This window comes from Neofelis nebulosa, chromosome 7, assembly GCF_028018385.1.
Source record: "Neofelis nebulosa isolate mNeoNeb1 chromosome 7, mNeoNeb1.pri, whole genome shotgun sequence".
Taxonomy (NCBI): Eukaryota; Metazoa; Chordata; class Mammalia; order Carnivora; family Felidae; genus Neofelis; species Neofelis nebulosa.
This window is the reverse complement of record NC_080788.1, coordinates 39,063,015-39,088,860: the sequence shown is the minus strand read 5'-3', so window position 1 is coordinate 39,088,860 and position 25,846 is coordinate 39,063,015. Positions and strand designations below refer to the sequence as shown.

At 51.9% G+C, this 25,846-nt stretch overlaps 2 long non-coding RNA genes across 3 annotated transcripts in view; one reads left to right on the top strand and one right to left on the bottom strand.

Annotated features, from left to right (window-relative positions):
* Nucleotides 1–7,406: 7,406 nt before the first annotated feature.
* Nucleotides 7,407–8,877, bottom strand: LOC131516378 (uncharacterized). Its single transcript, XR_009264040.1, has 2 exons — nucleotides 8,751–8,877; nucleotides 7,407–7,658 (listed from the first exon to the last, which is right to left on the bottom strand). It is a non-coding gene; the product is annotated as an uncharacterized LOC131516378 (long non-coding RNA).
* Nucleotides 8,878–20,886: 12,009 nt separating this feature from the next.
* Nucleotides 20,887–25,846, top strand: part of LOC131516377 (uncharacterized) — a 44,682-nt gene continuing 39,722 nt past the window's right edge. For both annotated transcript variants that reach the window (XR_009264038.1, XR_009264039.1), the window contains exons 1-2: nucleotides 20,887–21,250; nucleotides 21,704–21,865. This is a non-coding gene — a long non-coding RNA (uncharacterized LOC131516377). The remainder of the gene's footprint in view (nucleotides 21,251–21,703; nucleotides 21,866–25,846) is intronic.

The following is a 25,846-nucleotide window of genomic DNA, read 5'->3' as shown; positions in this document are numbered from 1 at the left end:
CAAAGCCACAATTAGAACCCAGGGTCTTGAGTTAGGGTTCAGGATTTTTATATATCACACGCCAGGCTGCCTTCCTCCCCGCCTCCCCAGCAAGTCCTGCTCAGACAGAATCCTATGGAATGGGAATCGCAAGACAGACTTCAGTGATTCTCAGCCTGGTTTCCTCAGGGCTTGAGGTTAAGTACCCTTTGGGAGAGCAGCTTTGCCATCTAAGTTTGGGGCCTGTGGCCTTGAACCCGGGCCCAGACCCTACAGAAGCCTGAATAGTCTTGGGCTCAAGAGAGAGAGTTCATCCTCAGATCCTAGGGGGACACGGTCTGACTGTTCTCAGACATCCTACCTGGAGAAGCCAGGACAAGACTAGCAAAGGCTCTGCCCCATGTGGTGGGCCAGGACAAATTTGGTGCCCGGCTGTCTCCACCTCTAGGCGGGATCTGGGATGCCAGATTTGGGGGACTTGGGCCCAGGCAGAAAGATGGGCAACATGAACAACATACTAGAGCTCTCATCAGATCCAGATCCACGCTGAGATCCACTGGGAACCTGTGTCCCGCTTCTCAGCCTACAGAGAACCGTGGTTGGGCAGGAGTGCATGGTGTCCATTAGGGTGTCACCGCACGCCAGGACGCTCAAGGGAGACTGCCCTGACTCTACTTCCTGTTACTAGAATGCTTTGGACCGAGAGAATCTCCCTACAAAGGAAGCTTCCCTCCCTGCTTCAAGGCCCAGGCCCCACTCCCAGCAGTCGGGCTGGGACATCATGAACTGTCCGAGCCGGGAGGCACCTTAAGAACCATCTGGCTCGCCTCCAGCTCCCAGGACCAAGCTCACCAATAACACCTAAAGACTCAGAGGCCCGGGAAGGGAACTCCATTTGCCTAAAGTCACAGAGCCTAGTCTTCCAGGGCCAGGATTAGGACCAAGGTTTTCTGACTCTCAGTGCAGTACACAGGGCCCTAGGCTAGTACCTCTCAAATGTATGCTTGTATCAGAATCTTCTGGAGGGCTTATGTAAACACAGATACGTGGGCCCCACCCTCAGAGTTTCTCATTCTGCGGGCCTGGGTGGGGACTGAGATTCTGCACGGCTGACAAGTTCCAAGTGGTGCCGATGGTGCCGGGGGAGGATCACACTTTGAGACCCAGTGCTCTAGACCATCTGTCTCCCGAATGGCTCTCCTGATGGTGCCCCAAAGCTCGGACCAAGGGCAATTTGCAGAGTCCCCAAGTGCCTGTCTAGGCACCCTCTCCTTTGAGGGAGTGGGGTGTGGCTGAAAGAACCACAAAGGGCAGGGTCGTGTCTCGTTCATCTTTGCAACAATTTGCCAAGCAGCTTCCATATTTGCTGACCCATGAAACCCACAGATATAAATGACACACCCCAATTTATAAGGAACCGTTTTTGAAAAAAAAAAAAAAAAGGAACTTCCTTTTGTGATAACCATACTTAAAGTATTTTACTTTGTTCAGGTCATCGGGTGTTATGTGCAAGAATATTTTTTTTTTTTTTTTTTTTTTTTTTTATTTATTTTTGGGACAGAGAGAGACAGAGCATGAACGGGGGAGGGGCAGAGAGAGAGGGAGACACAGAATCGGAAACAGGCTCCAGGCTCCGAGCCATCAGCCCAGAGCCTGACGCGGGGCTCGAACTCACGGACCGCGAGATCGTGACCTGGCTGAAGTCGGACGCTTAACCGACTGCGCCACCCAGGCGCCCCGTGCAAGAATATTTTAAAGAAAACTACCACCAGGACGTGAATAGGAGGTGAAACGATGGTCTTCATCGCCGTGTTTTCTGTTTCTGTGCTTCACCGGTAGAGGCGGTTCCACCCGTCACTGGTGGATCTACCCACACAGACACAGATTTACATGTAGGTACAGATTTGGATACAGACGCAGGTGCAGGTTTAGATGAAGATGCGGAGGTGAGGCCCCTAAGGAGAAAGGACATGCTCCCTCCTGCTCCTCCCCAAAACGTGGGTGTGGTGAGGGGGCCAATTTGGACACACGATGGCAGACAACAAGGTAGAAGGGGCCTGGGTGCCCGGACAACCTCCTGGAGTAGGACCACTGCTCCAGTCCCGGACAGTCTACTCCTGGGTCATCACAGGAGAGAGAAGTAACCTCCGCGCTGACATGGCTCGAGTAGATCACGCACACATGCCCCCCAGCAGGTGACAAGCTCCTTGAGGATAGGGACAAAGCCTCCGCCTTTCGTACCAGAGCTCCCAGAACGTAGCCTAGCAAGGTTCAGTGTTGGTTCTGCCCTTCACTGGCAGGTGTCCTGGGGCAAATGACCTTCCTGGCTGTTTCCTCTTCTATAAAATGGGACTGAGAAACGTTCTCACAAGATTGTCGTCAAGCTTAGTGAGATGCTATGTGTGACACACTTAGCCCTGTGCTGGCACATAATGGGAGCTAAATCGCTGGTGGTTATTATCAGCTATTAGTTTTCAGAAATCTGATCCTGTCCCCTCCCACCCTGTTTTATACCATTGTTCCCCATTTCCCGTGAGATAACGTCTAAATTCGCTACCATGACTCATAAGACCCTCTATGCACCAATTCTGCCCACCTCCCTGGTCTCATCACTTATACTTGGGACAATGCAGCCGGACAGAGCTGCTCTGGCCTCCCCTGGTCCTACTCTGGTCCAGGGAGCTGTCCTAAGGTCAGAGTGAAAGGCAAGCAACGTGCTAAGTCCAAATGACACTTGAAAATCTTTTTAACCTGCCCAAAGGTACAGATCCCAGTGCCTACCACCTCTCAGTAAAGTGGCTGTATCTTCAGCTCAGCATCAGAGTCGCTGCCTCGTGTCTAGGGGCCTCACTGGACCAAAAATATGTGTCTGTAATCACTGAAGTCACATTCAGAACGAACCGTTCATGCGATGCTTCTTTACTGTACAGGCGGTCCTGTGATGTGCACTGTTCTACCTCTGAGCCTTCGCACATGCTGTTCCTTCCACTCCCAAATTCCTTTCCTGCTTCCTCCTCCACTTGGCCTGGCCAATCCTTATTCCTCTATGAGGTCTCCGTGCAGGTGCCACTTCCCGGAAGAAATATCCCTAACTACCTGCAGCCCCATGCCCCCCCCCCCCAAACTTAGTCCCCTAAAACTCCCCTGCCCTGTGCAGCAGGCCTCCCACTGTATATCAGTGCAGGCCGCCCATTGGATTTTACTACCCAGTCCTTCCTTCTTTCTTATTCATAATGCTCAGTCGCCAGCTCCTACCACACACAGAACTAGGTGCACAGAAGTGCCCAGTCAATGCCTACGATGAATGGGCCCGCGAGTGAACGCTGGAAAAGGTCAGGAATGCCTCTGCTTCCATCATCTGGCATCCTGGGGAGGGCAGGAAGGGGACAGGGGCCACTGTGGGGGCCTCTCCTTCCCCATCGTCCTTCCAGACCCTTTCCCTGCCCAACAGGGCGCCACTGGCCTGTCCCACACCCTCTCTGCCGCCTGCCCAGTGACCTAATTATTGTTTTTTCTTCCAGCCCCGCGGAGGGGAAAACAGAAATTCCTGGTGGATGACACAGGCCCGGCGGCCGCCTGAGAGCCGAGCACGGGACCGGCTGGGCCGGCTTCGCCCGCCCTGAACCCGCCGCCCGCCCCGCCATTAGGGCCGCGGGAACCCGTCATCAGGCTAAGTACAGAGCGGGCGGCGGGGCGGGCGGCCGGGAAATTGCCGGTTCCCGCTGACCCGCGGGGCCTGCGGGCGCCCCGAGTCTGGGGGCTCCGGGCGGGCGGGCCGGGGGCTAGGGGAACCTGGGGGGTCACGAGCGGCCCGCGGCCCGTTCTCCTGTCATTACTCCGGGGCAGCCTTGCTGGGCGGGGGGCGGGGGGCGGGGGGAAGGGTGGGGGGCGGCGCCAGGCGGGGGCGGGGGTGGGGCTGGAGGAATTCGGAGCGGCTCGGGCCGGGGTGTGGCTTGTGAGGCTCCGGGCCAGAGCCTGGTGGCCACACCTCGGGACAACCCCCTGCGAGGGCTCTGGGGGCCGCAGGCATCCCTCCCCTTTTCTGGGCCCTGCCCCAACTCTTAGAAGGAGCACTGGGCTTGGAGACAGACCGCCAAGGGGTCAAAGGCCCCAGTCCTGAGGGACTTATTCTGCCACTCCCCCTTCCGGGGGGGGGGTCTTTGATGCTGGAGGGAGCCCCAGTTCCCCCATCCATGAAATGGGTTAACAACAGCTATGGAAGAAATGAGATGTGGGCGGGTCAGTCCTCTCCCCCACGCCTTGCAGATAATAGATGCTCCATTTTCTTTCACTTATTAGGGGAAAAGGCACCCAATCACGCATGCCTTCCACGAGCGAATATTGATGGCACAGCTACTACGTGCCCTGCCCCGTGTTAGGCCTTCGGGTTATAGTGATAAGTAAGACAGATAAAATCTCACATTCTTAGGGGAGATAAACAAAGAAATAAATAGACACAGCAGACAAGATAGTGCTTCAGAGGGTGATAGGTGTCATGGTGTAAAGGGAAGAGGCACGATGGGAGTTGGAGGGGTTGTTCTATTTTAGGCTCAGTGGTCCTAGAAAGAAAGTCTTCATGGTCAAATGCCCTTTGACCTGAGACCTGAGTGAAGTGTGGCAGTGAGCAAGGCAATTAATTATCTAGGGGAAGCCTCTTTGGATGAAACACACAGCAGGTGCAAAGGCCCTGGCTCCTCGCCCCCACCCCTTGCCAGCAGAAGGTAGTGTCTCAGGCTTCTGGGCTCCTGAAGGACAAGACTGCTCCTTTCCTGCACCAGTCGGCAGCTCTGGAGTCAGACAGACCTGAGTTTAAATTCTGGGCCTGTTACTCACTGGCTATGTGAGCAACAGTCACCTTGCACGAGTCACTCGATCTTTCCGAGTGCTACATGTCATAAACCCAGAAGGTGTGGCCAAAAGAATGGTCTGTGGGATCCCTGAGAAGACCCCAGGGATGGCTGGATGGGTCTCCTTCTGAATTGGTGTGAAAAGCGGACTTACCCTTGCCCCGTCTTGGTGTCACGGGCAGACAAGTAGTAAGACAGTGAGCAGCTTGGACAGACTTTGGGCGATGGTTCCCAGCTAGCAGTCTGATGTTGGTAACCTGCATCTCAGAGCCCTGCGTATAGAGAGAGAAGCAGTGGAACACAGCTCCCCATCCACCTGCCTGGACGGCCCAAGCCTCAGCCCAGGCAATCAGTGAGGCTCAGAGAGGAAACGTCCAGCAAGCCACAGTCAGGGCAAAGCTGTAACATTGGCAAATTTCCTATTTCATGTTCTCTTATCTCTTCTCTCGGTTCTGTCTCCTTGCCTTCCTGGATAAATTTTCTCCTCCTTGGGAAAGGACAGGGTGTCAGCCACTTTACTCACACCTGAGGGAGGATTTCAGTCCTCAGAGATACTTCTGACACGCTACCTCATTTGACACATGGGGAATCTGAAGCCCAGAGAGGGCAGAACTTGGCCAGAAACACACAGCAGTCCTGGGATATGAGAATTCATGGCAGCGACCTCTGATCGAGGGCTGTTTCTTCACTGTACTTCGTGGCCAACTTCCGCCCATCTTATAGAAGGAAGAAACTGAGGCCCAGAGCCATAACGTGAATCAGCAAAGGCTTTCCAGGCCAGCAGGTAGCAGTGGGGAATGAAGAATGTCTTCTAGACAAGGGTTGTGGGGGAGATAGGGACCTTTCTGGATCCTTCGTATCATTCCCATCCCCACCTGTTTTAAAGATGATCCCTGTGGGGCGCCTGGGTGGCTCAGTAGGTTAAGCGGCCGACTTCAGCTCAGGTCATGATCTCGCGGTCCGTGAGTTTGAGCCCCGCGTCAGGCTCTGGGCTGACGGGTCAGAGCCTGGAGCCTGCTTCTGATTCTGGGTCTCCCTCTCTCTCTGCCCCTCCCCCGTTCATGCTCTGTCTCTCTCTGTCTCAAAAATAAATAATAAAACGTTAAAAAAGAAAAGATGATCCCTGAGCCCCCACAATGAAAAAGGCATTTGAGGAGGTCTGTGGCCATTGGCACCTGCTCCTCACCCAAGGATCCTAAATTCCCCTTATCCTGCAGGGCCCTCCCAGAAGGTGCCCAGATGCACACTGTTGTTGCCCTCGTCCGTCTGGCTCGCGTGAGAACTTGCTTTGACGGTTGGGCCGTGGCAGTGTCTGGACGCCACCGTGATCAGACTGGGTTCTGCCTCACCCTGCTCAGGGGTTCTTGACCAATGCCCCGTTGGGAGCCTTACCTCAGAACTTGCACGTCAGCCTCTGCGTCTGCACCCACAATACCCTCTCGGCCTGCGATTTTTGCCACTAGCTGCTTCACTAGTGGCTTCTCATTCATTCATTCACTAAGTATTTCCAGAGAGCCTTTTGGGTGCCAGGACTGCTCAGCACATTGAAGGTAGAGCAGAAAACAAGGTGGTGAGGCCTGGCTCTCTCATAGAGCTCACATTCTATGATGGAAGGCAGGCCCAAAAAAGCAAATATACACAAGCTGTTAGGTCAGATGGGAGTTAAGGTAGAGTTTAAAAAAGGGGACAGCCTGCCATGGGGGTGCTCTCTTAGGTTGCGTGACTGAGCAGAGACCACAACCAAGGGGGGGATGTGCCATGTGGTCGTCCGGTTCTGAAAGAGGGAGCTGAGGTGGAAAGGCCGCGAAGCAGGGTATGCTTGGCATTTTCAGGAAAGAGCAAGGAATACCATGCGGCTGAGCGATGGGGAGGGAGAGGGAGGCAATGAGACTGGGGAGCAGAGGGGGTGGGCTGTGGCCGCCTTTGTGACTCCACAGTCGCCCCACTTATCCTGTGTCTGCCTCGGGGTGGAGCTGTGCCCTCCCACGGCAGCCTGGACATCCCCAGCAGCCATTTACAAAGTAGCCCATCAGAGTCACCCTTTTCTCTCCCCTTCTATTTGGTTCCCTCCACCCTGGCACCTCCTTTACCTGTTCTAGAAAGCAGAACTGGAAAGATTGGCAGGAACGCTGACCTCTCCTGAAAAAGAATTTGGAGTCAGGACAACCTCCGGATTCCAGACCAGTCCTCACTACTTGGTAATTGCACGAGCTTGGATCAGCTGCTTAAATTCTCTGAACCTCCGTCTCCCCATCTGTAAAATGGGACTCCATGTACCTACCGTCTAAATAGCTGTGACAACAAGTGTATGCCCACCCTCTGTGCCTAGCAGGCACACTCCTAGGTACATAGCCAAAGGAAATAAACGCGCGTGTCCTAAAGGCGCTAGGAGTTCCTAGGGGTTGGTCACAATAGCCCCAAATGGAATCAGCCCCAAGGTCCCTCCGTAGAAGAGTGGCTGGAAAAGGTATGGTATCATTGTGCCCTGGCACATCCCACAACAACAATGTAAACCATCGATAGATGCCACAACGTGGACGAATCTGACATTTCGTTGAGTGAAAGAAGCCAGGCGCAAAGAACGAGTACATGCTATTCCGTTAGTAAGTTCAGGAACAGGCGGAGCCAATCTTCAGTGAGAGAGGCTGGGATGGCAGTTACCCGTGCGGGACGCTGACTGCAAGGGAGCTTCAGGGAAACTTCTAGCATGGTGGAGGTGTTTTGCATCATGATCTGGTTGGTGTCACACAGGTTTAGGCGTATGTAAAAGTTCATTGACCTCGGGTTCCATGAAGAATTTGATGTCGGTGTGCATGGTGCTATATGTATATTCTATTTCAATAAAAAGGTAAAAAGAAAAAAAGTCCTATACTGCCTAGAGAGCTGGTGAAGAGCAAGAGAGCGAGAATGTAGTCATGCCTGTCTCAGGATAGGCGCCGGGGAACATTCCCTATTTCCCCAGTGCTTTCTGCAGGACAAGGAATGCCCTCTGGTGCCCAGGTCCCTGCCTCGTCTGTCCTACCAGGGACCAAACGTCCCTTAGGGCCGGATGATGCTATGGGGGACAGCTGAGAAACAGAATGGGATTGCAATTCTTTTTGCTTTTTGCCTTTTCGTTTGCTTTTTTCTGTTGCTTTGCTTCTCGACGAGAAAACGATAGTCTTTATCATTATGGAATGTGGCAACTAGCTGCAGGTCAGGTCCCCAGGTTTAGTGTGTGGTAGAGACTCGGAGTGAGAAATGCTTAGCTTTCCAGGCCTGGAGCCTGTGACACACCATTGAGAGCTACCCCCTCCCTTTGAGATGAGCAAGAGTCCCCAGAGCAGGGCATGAGGACCCCAGGGCCACCCTGCAAGGTAGCGGCAGGGCCCCAGCCCCCTATATCCCATTCGCCCACATCCAAGTGCCCCCAGGATCAACTGGCTGGGGACGGCTACCCCACTTCCACCCTTCCACCCTGCACCAAGCCCAGAGAGGGCAGTTGACTTCTCCAAAGCCACACAGGAAGTCTGCAGCCGAGCCAGGCAAGCAGAGACAAGGACGGGAGGCTGAACGCCTGGGCCACCTGCACCACCAGGCAAGCTTCCCTCTCATGCTCATGGGGACCGGGCTTCTCCTGAGCAAAAGCTAGGAGTGGCCTCCTGTGTGGCCTCCTGCTCTGAAGAGGAAGGACTCTGTATTATTAATGGGGAAGTACTTTTGTTATCAGCTTGGCATGGAGTGGGTACTGTGAACCCCATCTGCCGGGTACTGTGCCGGGTACTGTGAACCCCATCACCTGATCCTCCCCAGGGCAGGGCCTCCATAGGACTGGAGACTCCTTGCTCATGGGCGCCTCGGCTCTCCACTCTCCTGCCCTTCAACATCGAGTCTCGCCTCAGGACCCCAATACCCTCAAGGCTGCCTAGGTGCCCCCTTATACACCTCCTACTCCAGGCCAGGCTCCTTTGTAGGCCTGGGGTGCAGGCCCACGTCAGGTCAGCGTGGGGTGGATCTTCCCGTACCCTCTTTCTGGAAGCTCCTATGGTCACGAGCCATGTCTTTACTCCTGTGCCCCCTACAACCATCATACAGCCTGTCATAGAGTGGACTTTTGTGACATGAAAGAGATGACCCAGGATGTCATTTGAAGGGCTCTAGGAAGAGATTCCAGTGCCCCATCCCCTCTATATCCCCAGGAGCCACAGTCTGGAATTCCATTGAGAGAGTCACATTCCTTGACATTCTCTTCATGGGAATAAATCAGAGGATTAATTTATTCTGTTCTTGGGCCCAGAGGCCTTAGGAACTTTCGAGAGTCAGACTGAAGATATGAGTGGGGAGGGGTCTGCCAGCCTGTTCCTCAGCCTCTGGCAGGAAGGCTGAGACCCCAGAGAGGGGCTGACCTCTGGAGACAGGCTTGGGCTACAGGGGCCCTTGGGGCCGGCGGGAACAGCGGGGCCTGTCTGGGAGGAAGCCTCTGACAGACGCTTTATCAGGCCCTGTCGCCTGCGTTATCTGCGGCTTCTCAGCAAAGAAGGAGCCACAGTCCTCAGCTGTGCTCAGACCACTCCAGGCCTGGAACAAAGCAGCCGAGTCAGCTGGCGGCCCCATGGCTCCACAGGCCTGGCGGCCCCATGGGCTCCACAGGCCTGCGGCCCACGTGGGGGGTTCAAGGGGGTGGCTGGCCCAGCCTGGCGACGGCTCGTCTGCTGGGACTCCCCCGCCGAGTGCCTGCCTCACAGGGACCACCTCCCTAGGGCCTTTCTGCAGAATGCGGATGGGGCACGGGGTCACCCCAGCCCCTCCAGGGCCCAGCTGAAATGTCAGCCACAAAGGACGGGACACAGAGGGGCCTGTCTGGGAACAAGGGCCAAGTGTTGGCGTGGGATGATGGCCGGGGCCGGGCTGGTCAAATGTTTACTTGGAATGGTTCAAGTGGGCACCCTCAGGCCATGGGGGCAGCTGGCGCCTGGCATGGGCCCCCTTTACCCACCCGCACGGGGTGTTGTGAGGATTCAGACCATCCCAGATGGGCCCAAATCCAAAAACACCCAGAGGGGCTGCCAGTCTAGACCTTGGCATGGTCACTCCCTCCCAGTCCCTGCCCACTGCTGGGGAGAGGAGAAGCTGGGAGGGCGGGTTCAGCCTCTGTCGTTCCAGAAGCACCTGCCTCTCTGGCCTCTGGTGAGACTGCCATGAACGGTTGGGCAGGTTGTGCACTACAAAAGGACACTTTGCCACTGAAGAAAGCAGACCTGAAATCCTCACAACTGGCCAAGGGGCTGCATCAGCCCAGAGGGCGGTTTTTTAGTGACTGCTAGGAGGGTCACCTCCTTTTGTGTGCTGGGCATTGGGGATGTTGAGATGATGATATAGTTCTTCTGTAGGAGCTCATTGACTGTTAAGGATGGGTTGCCTGATCTAAAACAGGACGTCAAGTTAAGCTTCAGTTTCAGATAAACAACAAATAAATTGTTTTAAGTACAATTATGTGCCATGCAATATTATAAAGTTTCAGTATGGCGAGGGGTGGGTGAGGTCTGGTCAAGTCAGACCTCCCCCCCGACACTCCCAGCACATAGGGCCCTAACGGTCATGGAGAAGACTGTGGGAGACTTGGAGACAGTCCACCACGGCTGGAGAAGAGCCTGAGAAGTAACACGGGGCAGATGGAGTGCCCAGTTGGGGGCTGGTACTTTGAGTGAGATGGGGCCACACTGGAGGGTTTGAGCTGGGGACTCTCACGGTGTGGCAGGCTCCCTCTGGTGGCCGTGTTGAGAATAGGCTGGAGGGGCACCGCGAAAAAGCGGGCTGACCTGTGAGGTTATCACAGCCGTCCAGGCCAGGCCAGGGTACCAGGGCAGTGAGCGTCAAGTTGGAGAGAAATGGCTGATTCTGGACATCTGAACTTTTTGTTATGGAAAACGTCAAAAGTGTACAAAAGTAAAGAGAGTAGTACAAGGAACTCCCATGTCCCCATCACCCTCTTCAAGCATCATTAGCTCATGGCCCATTTTGTTTCATGAAAAACCTTTCAGCCCTCCTGGCAAATGGATTATTTCCAACCAAATTCCAGATATCATATTATCTCACCCATCAATATGTCAGTGTCACTGAAAGGTATTTTGAAGCTGCAGCCACCAGGAATTTACCCAAAGACTTCAAGCAGCTCTTTCTTTGTTTGTTTTAATGTTTATTTTAGAGAGAGAGAGAGACAGAGCACAAGTGGGGGAGGGGCAGAGAGAGAGGGAGACACAGAATCCGAAGCAGGCTCCAGGCTCTGAGCTGTCAGCACAGAGCCCAACGCGGGGCTCGAACTCACCAACTGTGAGATCATGACCTGAGCCGAAGTTGGACGCTTAATTCGACTGAACCACCCAGGCGCCCCAAGCAGCTCTTTTAAGAGAGGAGGGCCCCTGACCCTATTGGACCCATTGCTATGCGGTCGGTTCCCTGATCTTAGGATGATTTCTCCTAAAGCTTTCTAGCTTTTCCTCCCCTGGGATGAGTCTTCTGAGGGTCTATGCACTCTCCTAGCAGGATGCTCCTCAGGTTGGGGTCTTGGGACACTGGCCTTGACTTTCCATTAGAAGCTCCTGCTTTCTCCCAGACCTTGCCACAGCCTGAAGCTTCCCCTTTTTTTGTTCCCTTGATGACAGGACTGTCCGGTGTCTGGCATAAAGGCTCCCCAGGTCCTCAAAGACACTACTCCCTGGGAACTCAGGAAATGCAGGCGCTGTAGGTGAAGGTAAGGGAACCATACTGGAAGTCCTAGAATGAGGTTCAAGGACACGATGCAGACACCAAATCCCTAATAAGTGCAAGGACGCTCTTTGCTTTCCAGAATGCCACCCCCTCCAGGAAGCAGCCTGGCTCTGCCTCCAGTTTCCTGGGAGACTTTGGTTAGGTCCCTTCCCCTCCCTGGCCTGGAGAAAGGAACTAATTCATTATGTAGGGCTTCCACCTTCTCCCCACTCTCAGATTCTGTACCCCCGAAGTCTCCCTGCGGTGGGAGGCACTGGGGGGGGGGGGGAAGCTGGACTTGGGGAGAGGCTGCTGGGGACATGCTAACTACTGACCCAGCTGCAGACACACATTGAACCCCGTGAAACAGGCATAGTATCCCCCACTTTATGGAAGAGGAAAGTGAGGTGTAGAGAAGTAAAACCACTTGACTAGGGTCCCCTAGTTTGTAGGAAGCATGAGCAGGCCAATGCCAAGCACTGGTTCCCATGGTTTTTGAGCACTGCCCCAACCTGGGGTTGAGGCCCAACTCTGCCAACATAATCCAGACTGTAGTCAGTCTGCTCTCTCAGAGTCCCCCCAAAGCCTGGAGCTCCTGGCAGCTTCCCCACCATGGGACCCAGAGGCCAGCTCACCTTCCTGTCCAGTTCTCTTTCTCTCACCGAGCCCTCCCAAGGCCTGTGCTTAGGGGGTATCAGACACATCAACAAATTTCTCTCCTTGAATCCTCAGCAACAGCGTGAGGTGCTGTGCCCATTTTGCAGATGTGGAAACTGATACTCGTGACCTACCCAAGGCCACACAGCCCTGCGGTAGTGCAGACAGAATTGAAATGAGAGTTCTCTGAACCCGAGTGCCCTTTCTTCTACATTGCAAGAGCGGGCTTAGCACAGAGACACGTCTCGTTAGACGTGATATTTGGTTGTCCTGGCTTCTTTTTGGCACGTAACTCCTTTGTATTGCTTCATCTATGTGATCACGCTTTCTAATAACCACGGGAGGCAGGTATGGCCACCGTCTGGCTTTTACAGATGAAGTGCCATACATGTCTTTGGGAGACTTTCAGAACTTCCAAAATCTTCCCTGAGGCTTGAGTTGCTCTGTTGCTGCCACCCAGGGATGCTTATGTTCTTCTAGCGCCCCCTACAGTCGGTCAATGCCATTGAATCGCCCTGCTGGGTCATTGAGAAAGTTTTTCTTGAAAAGTGTTTTCCCCCTTTGTAACCCCAAACCTCCGTCCATTTCCCCATCTGGGCCTTCCCCTCACAAGTTTGGACCCACCTTGTCTCTCCTTCCTCCACATAGTTAGCCATAGTTTAAACACATTTGCTTTTTGTGACTTTATCTTCAAGAAACGAGGACTTTAGAGAGGCTCAACCAGAACATTACAGAGGTGGTCAAGCTTAAGACCCACAAGAATGAGTCTGGGTTTCCACCACCAGGGAACTCTTTGGAGTGCGATTAGGTTAAAGGTTCTCCAGGGAAGGTTCTATGTCCCCGCCCCCCCCCCCCAGCCATGTCCCCCCACACGCTGGGATCAGGACCTTCAGAGCAGCGCCTCAGGCAATGGGGAGGGGGAGGCGGCTCTCGGCTCTGCCCAACACTGACCAAATGATATCTGAAGCAAATTCCAGATGCCTTACTGTTTTATTCACAATGTTCAACATTGTCTCTAAAAGATAAGGATTCTTTTTCTTTAAAGCCGAGATACCCTATCACACCTAACATCATCATACTTAATATCATCAAATATCTAGCCAGCGCACACGTTGCCCCGATTTTGCCTTAAGAATGTCATAATTTTTAGGGGCGCCTGGGTGGCTCAGTCAGTTGAGCGTCCGACCTCGGCTCAGATCATGATCTCACGGTTTGTGAGTTCGAGCCCCGCATCGGGCTCTGTGCTGACAGCTCGGAGCCTGGAGCCTGTTTCGGATTCTGTGTCTCCCTCTCTCTCTGCCCCTCCCCTGCTCATGCTCTGTCTCTCTCTCTCTCTCAAAAATAAACATCAAAAAAAATTTTTTTTTAAGAATGTCATATATATATATTTTAATTGTTTTTTTTCCTTACATTGATGTCTACATGCGTATATCATACGTGTGTCTATACATATATATTCACATCCCTCCCTCCTTTTCTCAGATGAATGTTAACACATTAACACACAGTCACACTTTCATCCACCTTGCTTCGTTCACGATGCATCTCGCCCGCGATCTCGCCCGCGGGTGTCTGTCTGCATCGCCCTTGTGCTTCTTCACAGCCAGACTCCTCCACTGGGCTGATGACCACAGTCCTCCGCCGACGGACATCTTCCTCGCTTCCTGTCTTCTGCCGTTAGGAATAGAATCGCGGTAAACAGCCTTCTGCTTGCGTCTTTCAGGACACCTGCCAGAGTTGATTTACAGCCTTGGGATTCCTGAGTCACAGGCTCAATGCACGCAGTGTCGCTCGCTTTTGCCAAATGCCCCTGCAGAGGGATTACCCCCCATGACAGGCTCCCACCAGCTGCGTGGGAGAGGAGTGGTTTCCCCGCAGCCTCCCCTACAGAACGCGCTGCCAAACTTCTGGATTTTTGCCAATCTGATAGGTGGGACATGGTATCTCGGAGTAGTTTCAATTTGCATTTCTTTTATGTGAGCATGTTAATCATCCTTCATACGGTTCAGGGCCATTTGCGCTTTCTGTTCCCGTGAATTGTTGGGTAGTATTTTTAGCCCGTTTTTCTAAGAGGTCGTCGGCTCTCTCCTTTCCGCTTTCAGAAGTTCTTTATAAATTGGAGACATTAATCCCTTGTCTGTGATAAAGGCTCAGGTATTTCCTCAGTTGGTCATTCGTCTTTTTTGTTCATTCATTCATTCATTCATTTATTCATCTCAGGCCCAGTGGCTCATTCATCTGAATGAGATCCAGCTGGAGATCCAGCTGTGACTAGAGTGTCCCTGACGGGGGGGGGGGGGGGGGGGGGGGGGGGGGGGGGGGCCCACCATCCCGTGCTGCCCAAGCTAGAACCTGGTTCCGATCTTGGACGCTCCCTACCCCAACCCCTCCCTGTGCTGTCTTTCCTGCCCCCCTGCCCCCTGTTCTGCTGCCCAGTGACCACCCTTCCCCTGTCTTGCCCCTCTCAGGCCATTCACATCTCCCAGTCTGAGCTCAGCGAGGCCCAGAAATGAGCCTGATTATCTTTGTATCTCTCCCCACGTGCGGAGCCCCAGATGGATGAGGAAGTGAAGAGTGAGGGAATGAATGAATCAATGAATCAATGAATGAATGAATCTTGTGAGGATAAAATTGCCTTCGGCCTGGGAAACCAAGTCAGAGAGGGGCTTGGAAAAGCACCTCCAGGATCAAAGTTTCTTTGTCCTTTGCCTTCTCTTCAGATCCAATTCAGGTCAGAAGTGCTAGTCTTTAAAGTGCTCTCAGGGGCGCCTGGGTGGCTCAGTCGGTGAAGCGGCCGACTTCGGCTCAGGTCACGATCTCGCGGTCCGTGAGTTCGAGCCCCGCGTCGGGCTCTGGGCTGACGGCTCAGAGCCTGGAGCCTGTTTCCGATTCTGTGTCTCCCTCTCTCTCTCTGCCCCTCCCCTGCTCATGCTCTGTCTCAAAAATAAATAAAACGTTTAAAAAAAAAAATTTAAAGTGCTCTCAGACAATATATGATGCCTGTTTCATTTCATGATTTATTTTATTTTACTTTTTAAATGTTTATTTATTTACTTAGAGAGGAAGAGAGAATGCACACGCGTGAGTGGGGGAGGGGCAGAGAGCGAGGAAGGGAGAGAGAGAACCCCACGTAGGCTCCTCACGCTGTTAGCGCAGAGCCCCATGCGGGGCTCCATCTCACCAACCAGGAGACCATGACCTGAGCCGAAATCAACAGTCGGACGCTCACCGTTGAGCCACCCGGGCGCCCCTCGTTTCATGATTTAAAAGAACGTCTGCTTATTGTAGAAAATGTGGAAATTACAGGGAGATATGAAGAAGAAAACAGAAATAACCTGTGACCCAGAGGAAACCACTGTGAACGCTTTGGTGTCTTTCCATTCCCCTTTCTTCTTTAACTCACATTTTATTTTTATATATCTATTGCCTACATATCTATACGTGTATTTTTACATACATATACATGTACCCCCCCTTAACATTATAGCATACATATTTCCTCATGGCATTAAACCAACACATCGTCGTAATTTTAAATGATCACACAATATGCCGTGAAATGAATGTATCATGTCCTAGCTTCACTAAGCCTCTTCCTTTGTGTCCTCATCCATAAAGTGGAGGAGTGGTGAAGTGCCCCCTGCCTACTTCGTAAGTTCCCTGTGAGGGTTCATTGTCGTTCTATGCGCGGCAAGCACTCAGTGAGTGTTAGACATCGTCATTATTGTTATTACCATTTCCTAGTTGTGGACATTTAAAACCTAATCTTATTCTATTGTAAATAACTCTACAGTAAACCTCTCTGCCCAGGGCAGTTTTGTGGGGGGGGGGGCCTCCGAGAGGTTGCTGCACCCCCGCGCTCAAACTGAGCACAAGGGTGACAGAGTGAGCAAGGTGAACTGAGGACCCAAAAGTTAGCACAGCAGGGGTTGGCCACTGGAAGCCTGGGGAAAGGGGAGTCCACGCAGGGGGAACAGCACCTGCAAAGGCTCAGAGGCCTGAAAGAGTGTGGGAGTTCCTATGTGTTGGGTGGGGCAGCAATCCTTGTCTCAATTTTACCAACGGGGTAATTGTGGCCCAGGAGAGGAAAGCGACTGGTCTGATGACAGGTCTGATGAACCAGCTTTGTACCTCCTGACTCCCAGGCCGGCACTCCATGCATGCCCTGGGCCGACCTGCCCTACCTAAGAACATCTGTTGCTTAAAGGGAGGGGAGGTGAAGACGAGCAGGAGGAGGAAGAATTTGGGGTTTGGGCAGCCAGCACGCCTGGGCATTCCTGCCTAGCTGTCCTGCAAGGCAGCCTAAAGAAGCCCCAGGAAGTTGAGACCAGACCCACCTCTGTTTGCCTCCAAATCTTCTCCTCGAGGCCTCCCAGATGCTGACCCTCAGGCTGGTGGCAGGCAGGTCTCCTGAGCACCCCCCCCCCCACCACACACACACACACACACACACACTCACTCCTTAACTCAGCCCCTTGCAGACACAGACTGGAAAGTTCCAGGCCCATTCAAGTTTCCAGCCAGAGCACAGAATTCAGCAGCAGCCTGCCTTGTGTTTATTTATTAAAAGACGGTGACCATGACACTCAGTGCTTCTGCCAAGAGGGAGGAGCTCAGGAAGGTCCAGAAAGAGTTGGGGGCTTGGGTAACATGAATGTTCGGGGCTTTAAAGGCCAGCCAGTCTGAGGCACAGATGCTGACAAGTGAAATTTGAGGACTCTTGCCTGTTACCATTCAAGGTCCACCATTAAAGCAGATTCTATAGCATCTCAAAGGCTTTCCAAGCATAGAAAAATTAGGAATCCTTGGAAAGGAACACCTCTACCCTTTGTGGTCTGAATTTGAGAGCATTGTCTGCACCAGCAGCCTCTTTGCTGCACTAGTCCAAACACATGTGTGTAACTCTCTCTCCCACATACTGAGGAGCTCCTGTCCCCTGCTGTTTATAGAAGATAGTCCAAGGAATGGGAGTTGGCAGTCCCACAATGGTGGGAGGTCCACACTCTAGGCCTTGGAAATTTTCTGCCAGGAGGACCTGAAATTTCTCTGAAGGGCCACTGTAAGTTAAACCTTAGATTCACTCAGAACATATGAGTGTGAAGGGATCCCAGACGTGTCTAGGCCAATTCCTCTCGTGGGCAGAATGAGTGTAGGAGGACCTCAGAGATGGGGGTGGGGGTGGGATTTAACCATACCAGCTGGTGGCGGAGCAGCGACTAAAACAGGTCTCCTGATTTCAGGGGGACCATGCTGTCCCCCTCCATCAAAGAGCCGTGGGGAGAAGCAGCTGGCGGTGGGGGATCCGGGGAGGATCTGAGCGGGCACTGGGTGTGCTGATGAGGGACTCACAGTCCCGGCCCTTGAGGGGCTGCTAGAGGCTGAAACACGAGAACAGGGACACATCTGAATCGGGGTGGGTAGAGGCCTGGCAGAGGTGGGTCCCGAGAGCAATGGAGAAGAGGGTGGAGAGACATATGAAGGTTTCCAGCGGGAGCTACAGAAAAAGTTGAAGGGTGAATGGGATCTCATTATCAGGAGAGGTAGAGACGGGGTGGTCCAGAAATGGGGAGAAGCAAGGCAACATCCTGAGAGGGGGAGGTGGACCTTCCCACTCCTAGGTTGCAGTGGGTCCCCAGGGCTGCAGCCAGGACCCCAGGATCCAGTGCAGACCTCCCACTTCAGGGCCCAAGGATGCCATCTGTCACCCTTAGAGGGGCGTATACATTTATACAGAGATTGGCAGGACATGGGTATTTTAATCTAAAAGAGGGACCATCTAACGGTGGCCAGGCAGGCGTTGAGACAGGTGCTGAGGGAAACCCTTTCCGGATTAGTGGCGGTGAGAATCTGTGTGCGCTGGTGGGGGCAGGGGGTGCTTCTCTCTGTCTTAATTCTGTCGGCTTGCAAATTGCAGTTTAAGGGCCATCTGTTCACATCTAATTGTTGAGGTGGCTACTCTCTCCTCCTTTCACCTTGACTATGTCCCCGCCGCGCTGTCTGAGCCTCGGTTTCCCCACATGTAAAATGAGACAGGAGGACTTGTTGGTCTATAAGGCCCCTTCAGCCTGGGGCTGGTGAAGCCCAGTCTCAGGCTCTTTGCTGGGATGCCAGAGGCGCCCTCTGGTGGCCATCATTGTCCATGCACTCGGGGAACAGGCTTGGCTCCCTGCCCGGCTCTCTGAAGAGTGCGTTTGTGTGGATGTCTGTGTGAGTGTGCCTGTGTGTTGGGAGTGGATCACAGAGCATGTGTGACAGGCTTGTGATACAGAGAATGCAGATCTTCCCTGACTCTCAGCCCCTGATAAAATCGCAGACAGGGAGGTGGGGCCATTTAAAACAAAGGTAAAGTCGGCCCAAACCTTCCTGGGCCTGCCTGGGACACCTGGGCCTGCAGAATTTCCTGGGCCACCCTTCTTGCTAATACATGTGGAGAGCACTATTCCTCTGCTCAAAATCTCATCCTGTGGCCCCTCTGTTAAACAGAGTAAATATCAAACTCCTGGCCAGGGCAGGGCATAAGGTCCCTGCTTGGTTGCTCATATGGCCTCAGTTTTTACTCTTTTCTTTCCTTCCTGTCCCACTCCAGGTGAACTACGTCATCCTTTCCCATGTCCTATCCTCTCCTTATGTCGGTTCTTTTCCCCAGAGTGTCCTACCCTCTCCTTTAGTCCCCAGTGCATCTTTCCAAAGTTGCCACATGCTACCTCCTCCAGGAAGAATTCCTGGATTTTTCCACTTGGGTCTGAGCTCTCCTCCCTCTGAACATCCTGGTAGCTTTGTCTACACCTGTGTCCTGGGATGTAGAGAGTTTACCCAGGTAACTCAGGTCAAAGATGTCCAGCTCTCTAGCCCTTCCCTGAGGACTGGCTCCATGTCTGCTTCCAACACTGAGCCCTCCCCGCTGGCAGCCAGGCTGTCCTCTGCAGTGCCCCGACTCCCACGAGGAGTCCACCTCCCTTGTGCCCTCGGCCTTAGCCAATGGGTCTGCTCTTGTGGAAGGAGGTCTGGCGGTAGGAGAGAAAGACGTGAGCCTTAAGTCAGACTCTTGTTGGGTCCTGACCTTCAGAAGGCACATGTCTACCCAGCACACAGGCTCCAGCTGCTGAGCTGTGTATGGGAGGCTGGTTTCTGCATGCCCCATATTGAGGGTTAGACCCCACTGGCCTGGCTCTTTCCTTCAAAGACAGAAGTAATAGGCTATGTGCAGAAGTCTGCTATTGTCAGTTTTTTGTGCTCTGTAACACGAAACTCTCGCACAACCCACTTATAGATGTAGAAACAAGGAACCAGAGATGCTAAGTAACTCATTCAAGGTCACACAGCTTTGAGTGGGAATGCTCAAATTCAGACCCTGCTTTCCAAGTGTCTCCAAATCCTGTGCAGTTTCTGGACCATTCTGTTGTCACTGTGCCTTGCACATAGTAGGTACTTGATAAACTTCTGGATAATAAGACCTAGCCATAAACTAATACATAACTATCTCTTTCTGCTAGCCTTCTAGTCTGCCTCAGGCTTACACATTCACCTCTGCGTGAGGGAAGAGTCTCAGAACTGGGATTATCTGAGAAAGGACAGGCTTCAGGCGCTGAAGGGGGGAGGTGATGCCTGCATCCCAGGAGGGTTGAATGCTCCGAGTCTGGGTGTTAGGGGGTAATGGGTCCCGGGCATGGTGAGGACGGGCAGGCACCTGCTGGGCCACGGTCTCAGTCGGTGTGTGGCTCATGAATGTCTCATAACTTCAGGAGCCACAGCGTGACTGCAGGGTAAAGGACCTGGAATTAATCCAAATTCTCTAAGAAGTGGATGCCAAGGCAGGATTAGATGCGCAAGAGGTTTATTAGAGGACATATCAGTGAGGGGAAGGGCAGGGTGCTGGGGAGGCTGAGAGAGCGGGCTCAATGCTGATCATCCAGGGTGGGGGGATGGGGGGAGGAGGTAGGGAAGGAGCGAGGCAGGCTGAAAGGAAGTGTTTTTGACTGTAGGGCACTTGTAAGAAAGTTGGCAAGGCCAACGGGGAATCCTCCAGCCAGCGTGCCTGGCAGCAGGGCTCTGTCCCTCCCAGGACAGGGTCTCCTTTGTGGCCCTGCCTGCTCAGTCACCGCCTTGTGGGGAGCGCCGCCTCCGCAGACGCACGACTGGGCTGCGAGCCTGCAGTGGAGAGGCGGGCATCACGGGCGCGGGTGACGGGAACCTTCTCTAGTGTTGGTGTGCATGCCGTGTGTGCGGAGGAAGGTTTGTGTGTGTGCGCGCGCACGTGTGCGCGCACGCCTCTTTCCTAGTCGTAATTCTGTTGGCTTCCCCGTTCACATCGAACTGTGGAGGTGGCCACTTCCCCCTCCTCCTTCACCTTGACTGTGTCACCCGCTCTGAGCCTCGGTTTCCCCACGTGTAATGTGAGGCAGGTGGACTTGCTGGTCTTTAAGGCCTAGAGTGCAGCTGCTGAAGCCGTTGGTTAGCTCTGCTCCCCAGAGAGCTGAGAGGTGCGTCCTCACGGTCCCCACAAGCCAGCCAGCCCCCTTTCACCAGCCTGGCCTGGGCGACCGTCGCCACCAGCGCCTACGGCTCCTGGGAGCTAGACTTTGTGCCTCTGGAAACTCAGGAGAAAGGCTGATTGGCCCGGCGTGTGTCACGTGTCCAGCTCTGGTCCAATCAACGAAGACCAGAGGGTGGAGCCCCTTGCGGCTGTTCCCTGAGCAGGGCTTTGCGCATGCTCTCTGAAGTAAAGGTGCTGACCTTTGGGCAGGGTTACTCCCGGGTCGAGTGAGGAAGTGCAAGGTGTAGGTGGCACTCTGGCTGGCCGTGTCCTCTCAGCGTGGCACACCCACTAGCTCCACAACGTCAGGAGCTGGACTATGGTTTTACCCCAGTGCTGGGGCGTGCACACTGCCTGCACCCAAGGAGTGTCTTGGCGGGCGTGCCCTGCTGTTGCCGACCCTGAAAGGCTGACGTCTGCTGGCCAGGACAGGCACTACGCCTACCCGGTGGCCACCACCCCAGGACAGCAACGGAGGGATGTCTTTCCATTAGCCTAGAAGCCTCTGGTAAGTGGCGGTATTGCAGTTACACAGCCCAGGCTCTAGTGCTGGGTTTGGGTGTGGCTCTTACACTAACTCGAGCCAGTTCCTTTCCTCCTTGGGGCTTTTCCCGTATCTGCCAACTGGGTCTCATCACCACGAGGTGCGGAAGAGGCCGTATGTTGTGCAGGTTTGGGGCTCAGCTTTTGAGCTGATTTTGAATCCAGCTTTTCGTTCCTTGCTGTATGACCTTGGGCAAGTTACTCAATCTCTTGAAGCCCCAATCTCCCCATCTATAAAATGGGAAGGAAGAAGAATTTCTCTTCTGTTCTCTAAAAGGTGATGTGAGGATTCAGTATGAGAATGCATGGAAAAAAGCACTGAGCGTGACGTCTGACATCACATCATTGTGAGGTGGCCTTGCTATGTGGTATGCTGGGGGCACACTCATTCATCTCCTGTCCTTCACCTCTTCCCCAGCCCCATCTCTCAGAGCACCCTGGCTAGTGGGCCAAGGAGTGATCAGTGTCTGGAGCACAGCGGGGACTCAACCGTGTACAAAGAGTGGGAATGCGCTGCAGACCTCCTGCCTGGGTGGTCTCAACCTCATCCAGCTTTTATCAAGTATTCCCCACCTAGCAAGTAAGTCTCTGCTCTGAGGGGCTCCCAGGGCATTTCTGTACAGGGCAGGATGCATTCTACTGTGAACACTCACTGCAGGCTTGGGAGGAGCCTGTCTTAGATGTCTGGACACCTGGATTTCAATTCAGTCTTTGCTACTCACTCCCTATGTGCCTCTACCCCCAGCCCCTCCAAACTAAAGAAAGATTCCATGAGCTGGGGAGGGAGAAGACTCATAGGGGAGGTGAGAGAAGAGGATGGACCCCCTAGTTGGGTATGAGGATCTAAGTATGGCGAGGCCTTGGGCCCCTGGTGCAGCTAAGGAGGTGGGAGGAGCCTGGACTTCCTTGCACCACAACATTGGAGTGGAAATGGAAGTCGCCCGGTGGGCACATCCAGGCAGATGGGCCTGATGTGGCCTCTCAGAAGTGCCAGGAGCAGCAGAAGGCTCCTGGGTGCCCAAGAGGGATTCCCATAGCCTGCAGCGGGGTGGACTCAGGAGTGTGTTTCTGATGTGCCCAAGAGTGTGGCACAGACAAGGCACAGAGGACAGGAGGACCTAGAGAGGCTGCAAGGGAGCCCAGAAGAAGGCCGTGCATAGTCAGTGGGCACCAGTGTCTGATGTTTAGACATCCTGGGGGAGAAGAGCAAGGCAGATGACCAAGAGCTGGGGCCTCCTGGTGTTCTTCCTCCCCCACCTCAATACTACATAATTCCCATCCCTACCCAAGAACTGAGATGGAGCCTTCACTAAGATTAGGTGTCCTCCATCCAAGTGAAATGATGGCTCAAAATATAAATGCAGTTCAGTTAGATAAGGAAAGTTCTATTTCTCGTATGCTTCAGCTCCGAGATTACTACCTGCCACTGAAAGAGAAAGGGGACATTGTACAGGTTCATAGAGGTGAGATGAGGTGGCTTTCAAAGAGAATTAAGCTAACGTTAATCTTTAGATCTGCAATACTGGACAACAAAATATCCACACTCTGTTAGGGAAAAAGGTTTATGACCCAAGAGTCTTCATTCTAGTTAAGATACCATTAATTCTGTCAGGGCATTTTAGGGGCACATAAGGACTGAACAAAATACTCAAGGAGATACTCAAACCGATGGAATGTGGGTTAAAAGAGAGATCTTAAAATAGGGGATGAAAAAGAAAAAAGATAAGGGATGAAAGAGTATATAGGAAACAGTAGGAAGGAATGGGTATGTTAGTTAAATCAGAATGAATAATGACGTTTTAAGTAGGGATTCTCGAAACAAAGGCCATGCGGTAAAGGAAAACCTGTTAAGAGTCAAAAATGAAGTATTGAAGTTTGCACTGTCCAGTATGGTAGTCATGAGTTACATGTGGCTCCTTACATTTAAAGTAATTAAAATTATATAAAACCAAATAATCAGTTCCTCAGTTGCGCTTGCCATTTTTCAAGCACTCAATGGCCACACATGTCTAGTGGCTACTGAATCAGACAGGGCAGATATAGACATTTCCACCACTGCAGAAAGTTCTTTGGGATAGTGGTGATTTAAATTATCAGAAAATCCATGGAGGGGAAAGGATATTTTGAAGCACAGAGAAGAAAGGTAGTCTAAAAATCTTCTAAGAGGATACGAGAAGTGAACAGGCAAAACCAACAGCAAACTTGAAAAGCAGGGTGGAATTTCCAAACAGGCATGTGACTTAGTGGTGGTGGTGAAATAAGGAATAAAGAGAAATTTGGCCAATCCAGAAAAGGGGAAGAAGAAAGAGGGAGGAAAATATAATCAGTAATAAATGTGAAATTAGGTGGAAGAAATAAAACTAAGTTCATTAGCTATCAGAATAACTATGATCTGGACTTCTATCAGAAACCAAAGTTGCCATTTCCAGTATATATGTAGAGAAATATCCCCTGGGACAAATTTTATGCTGGATACATTTTTAATTTTTATTTATTTTTATTTTTTAAAGGTTTTTTTTTTTTTTTTTTTTTTTTTTTTTTTTTTTTTTTTTTTGAGAGAGAGAGCGAGAGAGTACGGGGCAGGGACAGAAAGAGAGGGAGAGAGAGAATCCCAAGCAGGCACCTGTTGTCAGCATAGAGCCTGACACAGGGCTCAACCCCGTGAACCATGAGATCATGACCTGAGCTGCAATCAAGAGTTGGACGCTTAACTGACTGAGCTGCCCAGGTGCCCCTGGATACATTTTTTAAAATATAGTTTTAAAAACGTAGCTTAGATAACATAAAATAAGGGAAATGTCAGTGTTTAGGAGCATTAAGAAATCTTGATTCTGATGGGGTAAGTACATTTTGGAGCTAGTGTTTGCCTACAGGATATCTGCCTATCCCTGGTGACCCAGAGTCTGAGTTTAATAGCTCATGGCACAGAGGATAATTCCTGAGAATTAGATGAGAATAGGTCAGAAGTCCTCTACATAAAGCTAGGATCCCAGAGGGCTATTAAACTAGGGGGGAAGAGTGTCCACAGAGACTTGTCTGCCTCTGTCCTCACTGGAGTTGGAGTGGAAGAAAGAAGGTTCTTTCCTGAGAATCTCTAGAATAAGCCCAGTTTCCAATGGGTGTGGCACCAGAATTTATACTGCCTAGTGCTCCCTGCACTCCCCTTCTCCAAACAAAACAAAACAAAACAAAATAAAACACACACAAAACAAAAACAAAAACAAAACCCCCCAAAACAAAAAAAGCAAATAACAAAACTAAGTAAATATGCAATTTGAAGTATTCCCCAGATGCCTGATGAAGCAATTGCAAATACTCCCTGGAGAAACACAGTTTAAATCTAGGCTTCAAGGACTTCTCACAGATAAACTTCCAAGGAACAGGAGGTCATACTGGAAAAAAAATCATTAAACAGAAGAGGAAATGAGCTACATGAAATGAGAGTCAGCAGAAAACAACATTGCTGAATCAGACCGATGGCAACGCTGACTGAAGATATTGAAATTATCTGTTATAGAATATGAAATAATTATGTGTGGCTTGCCTAAAATAAAGAAGTGATTGCATGTATGACAAAAGAATTAGAGAGAGAGAGAATCAAAACTGACTAGATGAATCTGAAGAAGAACCACAGAGAATTTCTAGAAGTGACAAATATAATTGAAATTGAAGCCGAGTGGATGAAAGATTGGTTCCAGGAAAGATGGAGTGAACACCATCTACTTTGTCTCCTACTGAATGCAGTTATTCTCCCTGGACAGAGTGTGTGGACCATTGGAAAGTAAATTGTAGCCAATAGATTAGAGAGGGAAACAAGAATTTGAAGTACAACTGAATTGGGCTGAGTTTCTCCTTTTTTCCCTCCAGTATTGGCTGACCTGGACTCAAAGGCAGCCTGAAATCTGGAAGGGTGCACCACGTACAGGCAGAAGGAGCTTCAAGAGAGCAAATAGAGTTTTCTTCCTGGCCTGAAGAGTAGAAAAAGGCCTCCTAAGGATCAGGGAGAAGGAAGCTTTTCTGTTTATTTTTTCTTTCTTCCATCCTCACTCATGCCAGCCCCCGGGCAGTCTTGCAGTGGTGGCAGTGGCAGTGGTGAGGACAGCATCTGTATGTAGGAACCTAAAATCCCTAGGGAAAGAAAACCTTCTCTCTGTTAGAAGACCTGTGAACAGAAGAGCTTGAGAAAATTCTTGCTGTTTTTCTCTTTGTGTCCTTCCCCTGCGTAGTGTCAGAAACAGATGCGGTCATAAGAAGGGCATAGCAGAGCCACGAAATGGCAGATATCTGGCCGGGGGATGGGCTAGGGAGGCAGGCCGCAGACAGCCAAAAAGTGTTGGGGTGCGTGTGGAGAGGAGAGAGCACCAGAGAGTGATTGTATAACTTTGTATGTAAACTTCTGGGATCACTTCCAAACTTTGCATGCATCAATCTCATCCTAAAGAGAATCTGAGAGGTTTTGAGAACTGAACTAGGGGGCAGACCACCACCCAGTTCTCAGACTGGTGTTGCATATGTAGGACACATTTGAACAGAACTACAAAAGGCTTTGAAAACTGAACTG